The 18,577-nt window shown below is 42.4% G+C and overlaps 1 protein-coding gene across 1 annotated transcript in view; it reads left to right on the top strand.

Annotated features, from left to right (window-relative positions):
- TSHR (thyroid stimulating hormone receptor) overlaps window positions 1-18,577 on the top strand; it is a 157,799-nt gene that overhangs the window by 133,751 nt on the left and 5,471 nt on the right. The window lies entirely within an intron of this gene.

The following is an 18,577-nucleotide window of genomic DNA, read 5'->3' as shown; positions in this document are numbered from 1 at the left end:
CTCCTCCTGCCTTCAGTCTCTCCCAGCATCAGGGTGTCAGCTTTTCAGATCAGGTGGCCGATGTATTAGAGCTTCAGCATTAGTCCTTCCAATGAATATTCAGGGTTGATTTCCTTTAGGATTAAGTCCCCTTCATGGGTCACAGCCTTGTCATGGTGAAGGGGCTTGCATAACTCAATGAAGCTATGAGCCATGCTGTACAGGACCACCCAAGATGGACCAGTCATAGTGGAGAGGTCTGACAAAATGTGGTCCTCTGGAGGAGGCAATCCACTCCAGGATTCTTGCCTTGAGAACCCCCTTGGACAGGATCCTTGATTCCCTTCAAATCCATATTTATTGATTAGTAGAATCTCTTACTATCATAGCCATTGATATGAGAAGAGGGGATTAAGACTTTAGTCACAGAAATCTCTAATGATAAGGTTACTTTTTACAACTATTGAGAAATTTTCAGAGCACTTCCCTACTAGGGAGATGACTCTGGTAGATGGATGATGGAATTATTGCAAAGATCCTCAAAGTGGTACAAATCTTTGGGTTTCTTCAATTGACTAAAAGCCCAGCTACTATTATCCTCAAAAGATGTTCACTTGATCAAGTAGAGGTTTGACAGAAAACAACAAAATTCTGTAAAGCAATTATCCTTCCATAAAGAAGTAAAAATTTTAAAAAAAATGTTTACTTTAAATAAAGTTCTTCAAAGTAATGGAAGCCACGGTTGAGTGCAGTGTCCTCAAATGATCACTCATTTTACTTTAGGGGATTCAGTCTTGTATCTGTGCCAAGCCAAAAAGTAACATTAGGGGATTCAGTCTTGTATCTATGCCAAGCCAAAAAGTAACATTAGGGGATTCAGTCTTGTATCTGTGCCAAGCCAAAAAGTAAACTAGGATGACCTCATTGCCAAAGAAGAATAATTCACAAATCCATTAACTGTTTCTTGTAACTCAGTTTTGCTCAATTGTTTAAGGGCTTTTCACTTTGATCAAAATTGGTAGAACATAAAAGAATTTTTGCTGAGTCTGAATTCTAGGTAAATAACACTTGAAGTTATACGGGAAAAAATGAGAAAAATATTTCTAAACCATATAAATTCTGAACAGTTTTATTAACTAATCAGTGCTCTTTAGCCAAGAGCCTTCAACAGTGATGAATCTTCGAATGAAAAGCAAGTAAGAGAACATTTTTTTGCAACTTTACATTTAAATAAATCTACTTTTTAGTGAGTGCCTACCAGTCTCAGTGCTGAATATCTTAAATTTTTAAATTATTTTCTTTTATATTAGCAGTCCCAAAGGATTCTGACCTCTCCAAACTGCTCCTTTCATAATTTCTGGTGATTTTACCCATATCAAGTCTCAATTGTATGATCAAAGAAAAGAAATGAGACTGTATAGGGCCACACAGATGAAGTAAAACTGATGTGTACTCTGCTTTGTAGCAAGTTTTACTCATGATCTTATAATTAACTAAAAAATGCTGACAACAGGTCAACTGATAGGAGGGGTGAATCAACCTGGGATTATTATATATCATTATTATTATATAATTATTATATATTATGTAATTATATAATCAACCTGGGTTATTTATTTTTAAATAAATAACCAACAAATATAAATAAAGAAGCAGTTTATGGTGTATACAATGAGGCACTCAATTCTTCCCAAGTAAACAGGGATGAGTACTAAAATCAATGGCAACCCACTCCAGTATTCTTGCCTGGGAAATCCCACGGACGGAGGAGCCAGGTGGGCTACAGTCCACGGGGTCACGAAGAGTTGGACGACTGAGCAACTGAGCTCACAGCACACATACTACATCTTTGACTCATCTGGAGGGTTTTACTCTTGGAAAACAGGTGCAAGGAAATAAGGTAGTTAAGGGTTTTCATTCTGACACACTCTCTCTGCCAAGTCTCCGAAATCCATTTTGTTAATTATGTTCTGCTTCTGAGTCTAAAAGAAAGAAACACTCTGAAAGAAAGTGGACTTTTCATTTCTCCCAGGCAGTGTGCAGGCTGATGGTGATGCTCATTTTATACGGGGGTTGGGGGTGCTGGAGCACAGGGGAGAGGACTTTGCTGGGAAGGGTATGTTTGTGCTTCAGCATTTGACTACTGGCAGTAAGTTCCCATCATTTCCCTGTGTTTCTGTGCGGAGGAGCCCCAACCTTACTGAATTACAATGTTGTGGTTGCTGCTGTTCAGTCGCTCAGCCATGTCTGGCTCTTTGTGACCCCACGGACTGCAGCACACCAGGCCTCCCTGTCCATCACCAACTCCCGGAGCTTGCTCAAACTCATGTCCGTTGAGTCGGTGATGCCATCCAACCATCTCATCCTCTGTCGTCCCCTTCTCCTCCTGCCTTCAATCTTTCCCAGCATCCGTCTTTTCAAATGAGTCAGCTCTTCACATCAGGTGGCCAAAGTATTACAATATGGAGGTAGTTTTTTCATTGCAGGATCTATAATGCTGAGACAATGAACTCCCTGAGATTTCCTAGGTCATGGAAGCCAGGGGCTTAAATGAAGTGTAGTTATGCAACCTCAAGAGGGAGAAGAAGATAACAGTGATATCTGAGTTACAAAGCAATTTGTTTGTATGCAGACTTTAAGAAAAGACTGGTCATTTATGATCATCTAAATCTTTAGACACACATTTTCCTAATAATAGGGGCCAGTTTTGAGCTTCAGCTGTGTGCTAGGTTCTTTACAGATGGTCTATTACCTTGAGTCTTTTTAATTATTCAATAGGAGATGTCGTTATCCCTATTTAACAAAAACTCAGGTGCAGAGAAATCAGATGAGTCCCCAAGGTCACCTGGCCGTAAGCGGTGATGTTAGGATGCAAACCCAGCCCTAACGGAGAAGCATCATCAATTCCTAGAACATCAGATCAACCCTTTTCACATAAGATTATTCATGTGCCTGTTGTAATTTCCGAACTTCACTTCATACTCTTCTTAAATTTCTACCTAAAACCCTCTGGTTCTTGAATATCTGACTTGGAAAAAAAAAATCCTCACAAAGTCCTCAAAGACCTATTGCTGTTTGCCCCCCAGCTACGAGTCATTATCTGTGACCCCCTGTCCTCTGTCTTCCCTTACACTCCACTCCAGCCACACTGAACCGCTGCCCCCAGGTGTGTTCTCACCTTGGCAGTTACGCACTCGCTGTTTTCTCTACCCAGGAGGCTCCTTCCTGGAAGATCCACGGGCTTTCCTCCACCTCCTTCAAGTTTTTCCTTAAACGTAAGCTTCTCACTGAGGTCTTCCCTGAATTCTCCATTTAAATTTGAAGCTGCCCATCACCCTTCATCCCAGTTCCCCGCTTTCTTTTTCTCCGTGATACTTAGCACCACCCAAACTTCTAGACGTCTTAGACGTCTGCTGACGTGTTTTCTCTCTTTCTCCCTCCATTAGTATATAAAGGCAATGGGAGGAGGGGTTTTTGTCTGTCTTTCCGAACGGAAAGACACAGAGTGGAAAATTCTTAAATATTTGATAGATAATCAATAATTTTGAACCAAAGCAATAGATGGGGCAAGAATCGTTGTACATTTCTGTTCCTGGGTTGTTTGTCTCGGCATTGAAGTTCCAGGAAGAATGCTTTTCTTTTTCTGAATTGAAAATGAGAAAAATCTTCATTTTCTGAAAATGAACAAGCACAGCAGCAAAGCAGTGCACGTGAACAACTTGCAAATTCTTGTTGCAAGTCAGTCCACACGTGAGAAGATGAAAGGTGTTTACTGGTGGGCACTGGCAGCTTGGAAGGATCTTAGAGTAGAATATCTAATTGTAAAATATGCTAATTATTGACTCACGTTATAGAAACATAAACAGTTTATATAAAATGAAGTTGGGACTTCCCTGGTGGTCCAGTGGTTAAGAATCTGCCTTCCGATACAAGGGACGCAGGTTCGGTCCCTGGTCAGGGAACTAAGATTCCCACATGCCACAGGGCAACCAAGCCCGTGCACCACAACTAGAGAGAAGCCTGCATGAAGGCCGCACGCCAGCTGGGAAAGACCCCGCGTGATGCAACAAAGATCCCACGTGCCTCACCTAAGAGCCAATGCAGCCAAAAACAAACAAACAAACAAAATATATATATTTATATATTTTAAAAATGAAGTTGAACAGATGCCCTCCTTCCTCACTGTGCTTTGGACCATTATTTCTCCTCCTCCTTAAAAATCTATTCTCAACCTCGATGCTTTCTTTTTCGTAAGGTTTTTAAGATAACATTTCTTAACAATTAACATGTACATAATAGGAAACCAAAAAATACAAGAAGCAAAAAACAAAGTCATTCATAGTCACAAGCAGTTTACCATTGGACATGGCCTTCTAGGTCTCATTTGTGTATTTTCACAACTGAGCATCCATTTTTATGTAATTAAGATCACACAGTTATGGATCATGCTGTTTCACACATCATGAATATTTACCATTTCAAAATCCCAAAGCTATGAGTGTTTTGATAACCAAGAATACATTACACTGACTCAATCTGGAAGGAAAAAACGTAATCTTGCCTTTCTTGGCGACAAAAATTTCAAAGACAAAAAATGGCAATAGGCCTCTAGATAAACATTGGCATAACTATGATTAAAATACTACATCCCCTTAATGTTCAATTAAAAATGAGACATAAAGCAACGGAGTACACAAGGGATAATGCCTCTAAGAGGATTCATTATCCAACCTAAACTATAAAGTGTTAGAAAGGAGGTATGTTTCTGCTGAATTATTTAACTATGCATTCCCGTGGTACAGCCAGAGATGCACATACATCAGTGGTTATCATCAGAATATAAATATGAACACATCCACATACAGCCCTCCCTCTATACTTCCTTCTGCCCCTCAGCTGCCAACCTAAATGAACAAGTCCTGACATACATTTCTCAGTGACAATTTAATAATTCCAGGTCCAAGATGCTGCCTTTTTTAAAAAAGCAATTATAACGAAGGTATTTACAAATTGGTTAATTCATTACTTCTACTTTGTATCATACACTGTTACCTCAGGACATCTAAAAACCCTAGATGTTGCAAAATAATGAACCTTGTCCACAATAAACATAAGTGCTTCACAAAAATGCACATACAGACCTATGCTGCTGCTGCAGTTATAACCTAAAACTGTCTTCCAGATAATGGAGATATTAGCCAAGAGCCTGTGCCCTCACCCTTCCTTTACTCCTCTTCCAGGATTTCAGCAACTAAGTGCCAGACTACATCCAGCTCCAACCCTACCTTGATTCTTATGCCCTCAGCCATTACCACCCAGATATCTTTTTTGCTGTTACTGGTGAACTGCACAGTCGTCCTCTCTCTTCATTGCTTGAGGATCTCAACTCCTGATGCACTGAATCTTCTGTCCTCCTTCTCTTGTAATTGCTGATGTAGATCAAGTATCCATGCAGATCTTCTTTCCTATGCCTTGGCCTCTGAGTGAGTCACTTGGTCACTCCAGTAGACGTGCTTACCACCCTGCCTCTCGACTCCCCTTCTGTGGCCATAGGCCTGGCATTACCGAAGATTCCAAACCCTCATAGTCTCAGTCTCAAACATCCTGCTGTCTTTCCACGTGTCTCCTTCTCATACAGTCATTCCTTCAATTCTTTGGTCTGATTAGGAGCTACAGACTGTTGAAAAACAGTTTTTCACAACATGTGAGCTTCAAGTTTTATTTGGGGCAAAATGAGGACTGCAACCTAGGAGACAGCATCCCAGACAGTTATGAGAAACTGCTCTGAGGAGGTGAGAGGAGGAACTAGGATATATAGAGGTTTTGCAACAAAGGGTAGGTAGTCGGGGACACCAACTTTGGGAACACCAAGGACTACTGTTAACTAAGGAAATCAGACATGTCAAGTTAAGGAATTTAGTGCTTTTCTATGTGTGGAAAGATGCAAGTCCAGGCTCACTGAAATCACTCCTTTGACATGCACCTCAGCTGTCTGGGGCCAGTGTCCTGCATTTTCACATTCCAGGTCTCCTCAGGGCTCACTGTGGGGAGTGGCTGCAGTCTGATAGCTGCCAGATGGCAGCTATTCTTCCTTTCTGTGTTCCCGCAGGGTTCACCAGCTCACCGTTCGTGGTGGCTACAACTGCTGCTGACTGTGACACCCTTTGGGCTTCCCTGGTGGCACTGGTGGTAAAGAACCCACCTGCCAGTGAAGGAGATGTAAGAGACGTAGGTGTGATCCCTGGGTCAGGAAGAGCCCCTGGAGGACAGCATGACAACCCACTTCCTATTCTTTCCTGGAAGGTCCCCTGGACAGAGGGGCCCAGAGGGCTACAGTCCATGGGGTTGCAAAGAATCGGACACGACTGAAGTGACTTATCACATGCACGCACGTGACATCCTTTGCTTATTGATATGGCAGGAAACAGCTTAGCTCAGTCAGTAAAGAATCCGCCTGCAATGCAGGAGACCCAGGTTTGATTCCTGGGTCCAGAAGATCCCGTGGAGAAGGAAATGGCAACCCACTTCAATATTCTTGTCTGGAAAATCCCATGGACAGACAAGCCTGGTGGGCTACAGTCCATAGGGTAGCAAGAGTCAGACATGACTTAGTGACTAAACCACCACCATGGTAGGAAATACTCTATTTCTCACGTCCATTATTAACACCTCACTGTCTTTCACCTCTTTCATATCTTCATTTCTTTCTTATGAAGATTAGTTTCCATCATCTATCATTATAAGCACTGACTTGTATTCATAGCCTTGACTCTCTCTCTGTCATCCTTGCCTAGAAAAACTCTACCTTGGTTAAATCCAATTACCCACCTACTATGGGCTGGACTTTTGCAGGTGAGCTTGGCAAGCAGTTTCACTTTAAGTCATTCACCCCAAGTAAACCCTAAGTGCTATACAGCAATAACATCCCATTTCCCGAGTTACTCTCCCTCTCCCCCAGATAAACACACCAGGCCTCCTCCCCTCTCCTCCATTCTCTAGTCCTTCTCTTCCATTCTCATGCCCACGTGATCACCTTGACTTCCATTTCATCTAGAATAAAATCAACCAGAAGAGAATTCCTCATGGTCCCACAGCTACCCATCTTCCTGAATCTGTGTCCACATCCTCTGTCTCCTCTCCTGAATTTTAAGCCACCTTTTAATCTTGGGCCCCATGCCCTCTCAGCAATCCAAGGGCATTGTTTCAGCAATCCTTGCCCTTCTGTCCAATAGCATCTACATTTTCCTCTTTACTGGATTATCTCCCATCAACATTTAAACATGCTATTGTTTCTCCCATCATAAAACAATATTTCTTGAGCCTATGGATTAAAGGATACCTGAGAGACATATCAGTCAGCTGCAGTTCTTAAATCAATATGGATCCTGACTCCAGTGAGACAATTGCCTTGCCTCTTTTAGAACACTGATTATTTGGTGACTTTAAAGAGTTATTATTATATTTAGGGTTTTTTTTTTTAATTTTTAGAAGATACTTTATCTTTTAGGATTATATATTGAAACACTTATAATTTAAAAATGTCCTTCAAGTTTATGTCTAATTCTGTGTCCTTTTGTAGCAAGATGTGGCAAAAGAGTTGGCTAGAATTCTAAATCCTCTCCCCAATGCCTGTTAAGCTCACTCCAGTTAGGTTTTCACCAAAACTGTTCTTTTCAAGATCACCAGTGACTTCCACAGTTGCTAAATCAAATGGCCAATTCTTAGTTCATGTCTCAGAAGCATTTGACTCGGTTGATGACTTGATCTTCCTTATAATACTTTGTTCTTTTGGCTTCCAAGACACCATCCGTCCCTTGGTTTCTCTCCACACCTCTGGTTGCTCCTTCCGAGTTTCTTTTTCTAGTCCTTCCTCTTCTTCCTGATCTCCTGTTGTCAGAGTGCCCCAGGGCTCCACCTTTGGCCTTCTTTCTATCTCTTTATCCACATCGTTGGTTATCTCATCCACTCATATGTCTTTGCATACTGCCTGTGATACCTAAATAGAAATCACCAATTCAAACAGCTCCACCAAATTCCAGACTTATATAACACACCCCCTACTTGACATGCCACTTGGATGTCTAACAGGCATCTCAAACTTGACCTGTGAAAACTAGATGCCAATCATTCCTCCAAACCTGCCTCACCTGCAGCTTTCCTCATCTAGGGAAATGGCACTTCCATTCTTCCAGCTGCAGACCATTAGTAATAGACTCATTCTTGACCTTCCTCTCATACTCCATATCCAAATCCATCAGAAAATACCATTGGTTCTACCTTTAAATCTGTACAGACTCCAACCGCTCTCAGCATCTCCACGGCTACCACTCTGGTCCAAGAACCATCCTGTCTATTGTTGGTCTGCTTGTTTCCACCCTTTGCTCCCTTTGGTTTACTTTCAAAGCCGTAGTCAGTTTGATTCTTTTAAGGTAGGTTAGACTATACCACTCTGAAGGCCTTTGCTCTCTCTCTGATAAGAAGACAGACTCCCCTGGATGGCCTACAAGGCACATGTGACCTGCTTCCCGTAATGTCTCTGACTTCTCGCATGCGTCCCACTCTCATGTCCCACTGTCTCAGCTCCAGCCACACTGGCCTCACCGCTTGTTTAACAACCCAGGGACACTGTTGCCGCAGGGCCTTTGTACTGACTGGTCTCTCTTCCTGGAATACTCTTTCCCAGATAAAAGTGTGGCTTTCTCCCTCAGCTCCTTCAGACCTTTGCTCAACCAGCTCCTCAGTGAGGCCTTCCCTACACTCTCTAACTGTGGTCTACCTCTGGGCTCTTCCCTTCCCCTCCTCTGTGTTGCTTTTCCCCATGGTATTGATCATCCTCAGCTAACATACTGTGTGTTTTACTTTTATTTAAAAAAGATTGTTCCTCTCGCCCCCCTAGAATGAGCAGGAGAAGCACAGTAATTTCTGCATGCTTAGTTTACTGCTATACCTGAGACATAGAAAACAATCAATCGATCCTTATTAAATAAATGCATATCCTATTTTAAAATTCTTTCAAACAAATAATGACAGGCTGTCTTGAACTTAAAGCCTCTAAGCCCTTGTTTTCAATCAATTAATTAAACTGCTTTTTAAACAGTCAATTAACCTTCTTTCTGCTCTTAGATGCATTTCCATCTACCAATTTACATATGTGACTACACATTCATAATGAATCTGTGTCTACATGTTGACCTTTAGAGAAGTCCACGTTCATTACAAGCAGACATAAAAGAGACTTGTAATTGCTGCTGAAACACTGGCGAGCCAATTAGTGCTTATTTAACTTGCAATTGAATTCATCAAAGGTTAACTGTGTATTTGATCATGACAAAACATCTCACACACAGAAAATGGACATTGTTCCAATGTTTGGCAATGCTAGAGCACATAACTGCTAATGAGAAGCAATTTGTTCTTGCTGTGACGTCAAATATCAGTTGGCTTTTTTTTTTTTTCCCCCTGGCATCTTTAAAATTTGGTGATATTCTTGCCCAGCACATAACCCTGCAGGATTCATTCCCTCCAAACTCAGGTCCTGTTATTTTCATTAGACACTTAACTTGAGAAGGTTCCCATGACCTAGGCAATTAGACTTCAAACTGTCTGCCAGGCTTGGCTCAGCTGCATGCTTTTTGTGAGTAAATACTGGCTAGAGACAAATTCTCTTGAAGCTCAGTGCCCCTCACTTGATGAGCTCTTTGTGGAAAGTGCCAGAGTCAGACAGGGGAGAGCAAGGCCCTCCAGCTTGTAGACTTCACTCTGCATGGCTGCGTTTGCAAAGGAATTCAGGTCCCTTGCCGGCTGACAGCTACTCTCCATATCCTTCTCACTCCAGTACCAGCACTTACAAATTTTAACTGTACCCTGAAGGGTTTATTTGAGAAAAGGTACACCACTAGGAAATTCTGGGTTCAAAGTGGTCAAATAAAAATGTAGGCAAATGGGAAGAGATACAGCTTCAAATAAAATGATCCCTGCCTTGGTAAGTTAGAGGATTTCCACAGACAAGGCTCTTTCCCCATCAACTCCAGATTTGGAGGTTGCCCAGCGTGGCTCAGCTCTCAAGACGTGTTCATCCTCACCTCCTGTTCATTTCTACACGAGAAATGGGAGAGTGATTAAAAGTCAGTGATGATGCATTGAGCCGAAGCTTTTATTTTTCCTCCCTCCTGAGATCCCCTTAAGAAACATGGGAAAGAAAATTTTAATATATAGACATCCACAAGGACAAAGAGGACAGATGAGGACAGATGGGTGGTCTAGAGAGCTACAGAATTCTGGGGGGAAGGCAGAGAAGAAGGAGGGCAAAGCTTAAAGTGCCCACAGGAAGCCACATTCAGAGGCAACTGTCTCACCCTGAAGCACCTCTGAAGGGTGTGGGGGGCGGGGATTTAGAGGTGCTGGACGTAGCAAGAGTGATATACAGGGCTAAAGACAAAAGGGCTAATTTTACGTCTCTGTCTGGAAATGAGGGTTTCCCAGGCGGCTCAGTGGTAAACAATCCACCTGCCAATGCAGGAGACACTGGTTTGATCCCTGGGTGGGGAAGATGCCCTGGACGTGGGAATAGCAACCCACTCCAGTATTCTTGCCAGGAAAATTCCATGGACAGATTTACCTGGTGGGCTGCAGTCCATGGGGTCACAATGAGTCGGACACGACTGAGCAACTAAACAACAACAATCTGGTAACCCTCTACCCTATTTATGCAAAATACCAGCTGCCAAGTACCTCCTCTCTAAGCTGGAGATTTGAAGTACCTTTTCTGAAGAAGTTGAAAAACTCTAAAACGAAAAAGACCTCCATGTTGGCATTTTAGGGCTCAACAGCAGAATGGCCAGTTCCCTACAAAATTGCCCTAAAGCAAAGTCTATTGGTAGACAAGCTCCTGAGATCAGATTTTCAGTGCCTCAGTCTTAAGCATGAATATGACAACAAGGAACACCACTCAAAGAATGCTACTAACCTCAAAGATGGAAACCAAGATAAACAAATGGATGTGCAGGAGGGGTCAAGGGCAGGGACGAGCCGGAACAACAAAAGGCATGCAGAGAACAGAAAAGAACATTTTACAAAGCAACGATTAGTGACCTGAGGTTAATCTGAGAAGATGTTTTATCCCTATAACGACAATGATAATAATAGTTAATATTTATTGACAGCACGCTGTGAGCCACTGCTCAAGAAGACAAGGAAACTGAGGGACAAAAAAATTCAGTGGCTGATAGTAAGTTTAGTCCGTGGGGAAATGAAAATGCAAATCCAGATAGTCTGAATTTAAAACCCCTGCTCCTGACTGCTGCGTGTGCTTCTTCAAACATGCTATAAAAAAGGAAGATAAGACAAGAAAGCACTTTAAAAATGTATTTGACAAATATATATTCAGAGCCTTCTGTTTTCTAAGTACCAGTCTGGGTGCAAAAACTGTAACAGGAAACAGAACCAGCAGAGCCCCAGCTCTTGTCAAGCTAAAATTAAAATCTTCAAAGCCAGGCACAGAAAGACAAATACCACATGATCTGTCTTACCTGTGGAATCTAAAAGAGTGGAATTCATAGTAACAGAGTACAGTGGTGGTTCCCAGGGGCTGGGGGACAGGAAAATAAGAAAACGTTGGTCAAAAAGTACAAAGCCTAAGTTCTGACAGTCTCAGGCACAGCCTTGTTGTTCACTCCCTGAACTGCGTCTGACTCTTTTTGACTCAATGGACTGTAACATGCAAGGATCCTCTGTCCTCCACTGTCTCCTGGAGTTTGCTCAAACTCATGTCCATTGAGTTGAGATGCTATCCAACCATCTCATCCTGTGCCACCCCCTCCTCCTTTTGCCTTCAATCTTTCCCAGCATCAGGGTCTTTTCTAATGAGTCGGCTCTTCACATCAGGTGGCCAAAGTATTGGAGCTTCTGCTTCAGCAACAGTCCTTCCCAAGAGGGTTGACTGTTTTTAGGATTGACTGGTTTGATCTCCTTGCAGTCCAAGGGACTCTCAAGAGTCTTGTCCAGCACCACAATTTGAAACCGTCAATTCTTTGGTGCTCAGCCTTCTTTATGGTCCAACTCTCACATCCCGACACAACTACCGGAAAAACCACAGCTTTTTTGGACCTTTATATGGACCTTTGTTGGCAAAATGATGTCTCTGCTTTTTAATATACTGTCTAGGTTTGTCATAGCTTTCCTTCCAAGAAGCAAGCATCTTTTAATTTCATGGCTGCAGTCACCATCCACAGTGATTTTAAAGCCCAAGAAAAAAAAATCTTTCACTGTTTCCACTTTTTCCCCTTCTATTTGCCATGAAATGATGGGACCAGATGCCATGATCTTAGTTTTTTGAATGTTGAGTTTCAAGCCAGCTCTTTCACTCTCCTCCTTGACTCTCATCAAGAGGCTCTTAAGTTCCTCTTCATTTTCTGCCAACAGAGTGCTATTATCTGCATATCTGAGGTTGTTGGCATTTCTCCTGCAATCTTGATTCTATCGTGTGATTCATCCAGCCTAGTATTTCACACAATGACTATAGTTAATAATACTATATAGCATATTTGAAATTTGCTCAGAGAGTAGATATAAAGTGTTCTCACCACACACAAAAAATTACATTTATGTAAGGTGATGGATATGTTAATTAGCTTGATTGTGGTAATCATTTCACAATGTATACACATATCAAAACATCACTTTGTATACCATAAATATATATTATTTTTATTGGTCAATTATTACCTCAGTAAAGCTGTAAACTTTATAAATTAATTAATTTTAAAAATTCAATAGAAGACATAGAAGATATATATAGTCAAGAATTTTACCAAAAGATTCAATAAAAATAGTAGGAGAAAATTATAAGAAAATGTCTAGGGGTTCCAGGACAGCCCTTTTCCACTTGCCAGGAATTCCAGGGAAAAAACAAAGGAAATGAGAGGCACAAGCTATCCTGGGAACAATGCCAAATATTGTCAAACAGGTGAACAGCACAGGTCTCCAATTGGAGGGACCCCCTTCACCCCAGGGTCCAGTACAATAAATGAAAATATATCTATATCTGTATCAAGGCACACTTTCATGAACTCTCACACCAGGGTAAAGAAGGCCATATAATCATTTCACAATGTATACATATCTCAAATCATGCTGTACACTTTAAACTTAATATGTTATATGTCAATTATATTTTAATAAAGCTGAGAGAGAAAAGAAAGCTATAAAAGCTATCAGACAGTAGAAACAAGTCAATGACCAAAGAATAAAAATATGAATGGCATCGTATTTAGCCAAAAGGGACACCAGGTACTGGAATTCAATAAAGTAAAGCCTTAAGAATTCTAAAGGAAAGTGATTTGCAATCTAAAATTTATAGCCAGGTAAAGTATCAATTGATACTTTCCCCCACATTCATTAAGAGTGGGGGGAAAAAGTCATTTTTTAGTCATACAGGATTCAGAAAATATCTTACATATATCACTTTTCTAAGAAATTACTTGAAAAAATACTACAGAGAATTATCTGGCTGTCCAGTGGTCAGGACTCCGCCTGTTCACTTCCAACGGTGCAGGTTCAATCCCTAGTTGGGGAACTAAGATCCCTAAGCCATGTGGATTCAGGAAGAGACTCCCACTGGAGAGAGTGCAGAGACTGACAGAAGCCTGAACTTCAATCTGCAGGCCATGGGTTTCAGGCTGGAAAGCAACAGGATGAGATTCAAGTTTTAGAAAGAACATCCTCTCCTAAGTCTGAAGGCAGAGTTAGTAGACACTTTCTGGGAGATGAGTTAGGAAGTCTATGCAAAACTCTGTTGAAATGTAATTCAGACCTAAACTAAAGTGGTAGTGATAAGAACCATGACTCTGCAGACATATAAACAGCTGACCTGACATCTGATTTGGGCTCTAGCTCAATTGCATTTTACTGTAAATATTCATGGCATGAATATTTTTTTTTCCATTTATGTTCCTTTTTAAATTATTTGATGCTATACTGTGCAGTATTTTATGGAACACAGTGTATAGCTTTACATAGTCACATCTTTCACTATTTCTGCCATAATTTGTAAATTGGACACAATGCCTAAAAAGGCTTTTATGTGTATATATATACACATATATCCCCTTCCTCTTGGACTTTCTCCCACCCCTCCTCAGTTCAGTTTAGTTCAGTCACTGAGTCCTGTCTGACACTTTGTGACCCCAATGACTGCAGCACGCCAGGCCTCCCTGTCCATCACCAACTCCCAGAGTTTACCCAGACTCATGTCCATTGAGTCAGTGATGCCACCCAACCATCTCACCCTCTGTCATCCCCTTCTCCTCCCACCTTCAATCTCTCCCACCCCTCCAGGTCATCACAGAGCACCAAGCTGAGCTCCCTATGCTTTATAGTGGTCCCCAGTAGCTATCTTTTTCACAGGAGTATATATGCATGATAGCCTATGTATGTGGCATGAATATTGAGCAAGGACAAGAGAGAATCCACAAGGATGCAAGTCCTGGAAGATGGTAGTTGGTAGGCAGGAAATAAAGAAATGCCAGTAGGCTTAAAGGGAAGAACCATTCCATCATCTTGAGAGGAGAGGCGATGCGTCCATTGAGAAGTGTAGGGAGCTCCCCCCTTCCTCCCTGCGATCTCTAGATCTCTGCAGGGGAACTGAAACTGTTTCTCAAAGGGTGAGGGGCTGCAGCTGTTCCCCTTGCTTGACTCTGGAAAGGCTGAAGGAGCAGGCATGAAGTGGCTTGCATCAGGAGAGTGCAGCATCTCAGGGCACTCTCGGAGCAGCGGGCTTAATGGATGCTTAGAGAGACATCGAGTGGCCCCTGCCCATGGGGAGGGAGATGGCTCCAGATCGATCCTAGTATTAAGTGGATCCAGTTTGGGCTGCAAATGGCTTTGGCCCTTGAGACGAGGTTGGAGAGGAGAGAAAGGCCACGGATCTGCAGGGCGCTGGCAAGCATGGGAGGAAGGGTAGACGTGATTCACGGTACGTTAGGAAGTCACTGCAAGGTTTTGAGCAGGAACGCGACCTTGCTTCACTCATATGTGACAACTCCCCTGGCTGCTGTGTGGAGAGTGGTTTGGAGGCAAGTAACTGACAAGACCACTATAGGAGCAAGAGATGCTATTAGCTCAAACCATGAGGCTCAGAATCTCCTGCCCTTGAATCTACCGATGCTCCTGGAATGGCCTCTCTCCAGATGATCTCTCTCATAAGTAAGCCACCATTTTGTGAGAAGCTCAAACCACTGGGAGAAGCCACATCTGCAATCTCAGCTGAATGCAGGGTTGAGCCGTCTCAGCCCTGACACCAGAACATGCAAGTGAAGTAGTCTGACGGAGCCCCCAGCCACTGAGCCACCCTAACCACCGAGTCTGCCCAGCTGAGCCCCAGACAGCAGGAACAGACACAAACCATCCCTTCCACGCCCTGTTCTAAATCCTGGCCCATAAAAGCTATGCTTATAATACAAAATGGTTTGATACCACTTAGTTTGGGGGTATTTTTGTCATGCAGTAACTGGAACGGTTATTAAAGTGGTTCCTTAAGAAATATCTTTTAAAATGCAGACACATTCCTTGGAAGGATAAACACCTTCAGATGAACACTCACAACCAGTGTATCCAACAGACAGCAAAGCAGAGAAAGGGAGCCAAGAGACGCTCTCTTGTTTCACTGACAGAAAAGAGACACATAAGTGGCTTCCAGAAAACTGGAGGCAGAAAGGTGGCCACGCCACAAAGACAGCACAGTTAAAAGAGAAAGGTATGCGTCAACAGGACAGGCAGGAGAGCAAAGTCCAACCGCATTTCCCTCACAGCTGTGCTTCATTCCTCAACTCTTTCACTGGCTAGGAAGTTATTCATATATGCCTGTTTTCCAAAGGTTAAAAATCACCTGGAGGTCATAAAACAACAAGCACAAAGAGCAATTGTTACCCCCCCAGGGAAGTTGGGGAAATGCCAATATATGGATTTTTAAATTTTTAAAACTATTTATTTAGCTGGGCCAGGTCTTAGTGGTGGCACATGGGATTTTCGCTGCATCGTGAGGAACTTCTGTGGTGGTGCCCAGACTCTCTAGTGGTGGGGCACGGCTCTGGGACGCACAGGCTCAGAAGCTGCAACGGAGGGCTTAGTTGCCCCCTTCCATGTGGGATCTCAGTTTCCCAACAGGGGATTGAACCTGCATCCCCTGTATTGCAAGGTGGATTCTTAACCACTGGGCCATCAGGGAAGTCCCAGAAATAAAAAGTAAATATAAAACAAAATGGTAAACATGATACCCTCCCCCAAGAATCACAGTTCCACAGTGAATAGGGTTAACACGCAAACCTCATGCTAATAAAACTCACGTAGCAAGTTCTCCCCTTCACGGATCACAGCTCTCTGGTGGCAAAGAGGCTTGCATAGGTCAACGAAATTATGAGCCACGCCTTGTAGGGTCACCCAAGACAGACACGTCACGGTGGAGAGTTCTGACAAAACGCGGTCCCTCCTCGAGGAAGGAATGGCAAATCACTCCAATATTCTTGCCTCGAAGACGTCCAACATGCTACCAGCGAAGAGAAGAGAAATAGCACCATAGAGAAGGCTGAGCGCCGGAGAACTTACGCTTTCAAAGTGTAGTGCTGCAGAAGACTTGTGAGAGTTCCTTGGACTGGGAACAGGTCAAACCAATCATTCCCAAAGGAAATCAACCCTGAATATTTATTGGAAGGACTGTTGCTGAAGCTGAAGTGCCAGTATTTTGGCCACCTGATGCGAAGAGCCAACTCATTGGAAAAGGCCCTGATGTTGGGAAAGACTGAAGGCAGGAGGAAAAGGAGGTGACAGAGGATGAGGTGGTTGAATAGCATCACCAATTCAACGGACATAAGTTTGAGCAAACTCCTGGAGACATGAAGGACAAGGAAGCCCGGCATGCAAAAGTCCATGGTCACAAAGAGTCAGATACAACGTAGCAACGGAACAACAGCAGCAAGTTCTAGCAGCCTTGAACCTTGAGAAGGTAAATCCCAGCAAAGTTCAGTTACCGTGATGTGGAGGAAGAAGCTGTAAATATTGGAATTCATTTGCTAATCAGTTTAATATTCCGTGCTAATTATATGGCATATAAAAATATGAGTATAAAAAGAATATGTAATGAACACTGATAAAATATAAAATAAGAGAGGCACTAGGTTAAATATTTGTGGTTTATTCAAGCCATTATTCAATGCAAGTAAAAATGATGGAGCAAGATACATAAGCTAGACTCTTGAACAGAGAAAAGAGCAGAAAATGTCTACAAGCCATGAAGTAATGCTACCTTAGTTACTAACACTAATGTCTACACTCTCCCAGCTTCACTATCTCTCCCACTGTTTTTGGAAGTACCTTGAATCTCATTTCAGATTGTTAATATAAACAGTAGATCTTCCCTGTAGCTCATATGGTAAAGAAACTGTCTGCAATGCAGGAGACCAGGGTTTGATCCCTGGGTCCAGTATTCTTGCCTGCAGAATCCCATGGACAGAGGAGCCTGGCGGGGTACAGTTTGTGGGGTCACAAAGAGTCGGACATGACTGAGCGACTAACACTACTTCTACTGAGTCTCATTTCAGATTGTTAATATAAACACTAGAGTTTTCCTTCCAGGAATACATTTAGAATCTTGTAAAGAATGGTGAGATTGACCTGTCATGAATTTACCATGTAACTGGTTATGACTCCTAAGCTCTGTATCATTAGAAGATTTTCATGATACTGGTATTGATCCAGATCAACAAGTAATTTATCAGTCCCCAAACCCTAGTCCCCACAGAGACTGGGAGCAACAGGCCCTTTGAGCCTGTTCAGATTTATTCTCTTGCCTCCTGAGATCCTTTAGTAGTTATATGGTGTAATTTTCCAGAGTAAAATTGACAACTGTCTCTGATTCCAAGAGTTTGTGTGTGTTGCAATGGGTAAAACAAAATGTCTGATGTACTATTTATTATTTTTATTGATACTGGAGTTCTAAGCAATAAACATGAGAGTCCCAGGAATAAAGACGTGGATGTAGAGAACAGACTTGTGGACACAGCAGGGGTGGGAGAGAGTGGAACGAACTCAGGAGTAGCACAGAAACATATGAACACATATACATATATATAGATAGATATATACATATATACACATATACATTACTTTCCCAACAGAGGTCCGGAGAGTCAAGGCTATGGGGTTTTCCAGTAGTCTTGTATAGATGTGAGAGTTGGACTATAAAGAAAGCTGAGTGCTGAAGAATTAATGCTTTTGAACTGTGGTGTTGAAGAAGACTCTTGAGAGTCCCTTGGACTGCAAGGAGATCCAACTAGTCCATCCTAAAGGAAATCAGTCCTGAATATTCATTGAAAGGACTGAAGCTGAAGCTTCAATACTTTGGCCACCTGATGAAAAGAACTGACTCATTTAAAAAGACCCTGATGCTGGGAAAGACTGAAGGCGGGAGGAGAAGGGGACGACAGAGGTTGATGAGATGGTTGGATGGCATTACCGACTCGATGGACGGGAGTTTGAGTAAGCTCCAGGAGTTGGTGATGGACAGGGAGGCCTGGCGTGCTGCAGTTCATGGGGTCACAAAGAATTG

The sequence above is a fragment of the Bos mutus genome, chromosome 10 (assembly GCF_027580195.1).
Source record: "Bos mutus isolate GX-2022 chromosome 10, NWIPB_WYAK_1.1, whole genome shotgun sequence".
NCBI lineage: Eukaryota > Metazoa > Chordata > Mammalia > Artiodactyla > Bovidae > Bos > Bos mutus.
Note: the sequence above shows the minus strand (reverse complement) of the source record. Positions and strands in the feature narration are given on the sequence as shown.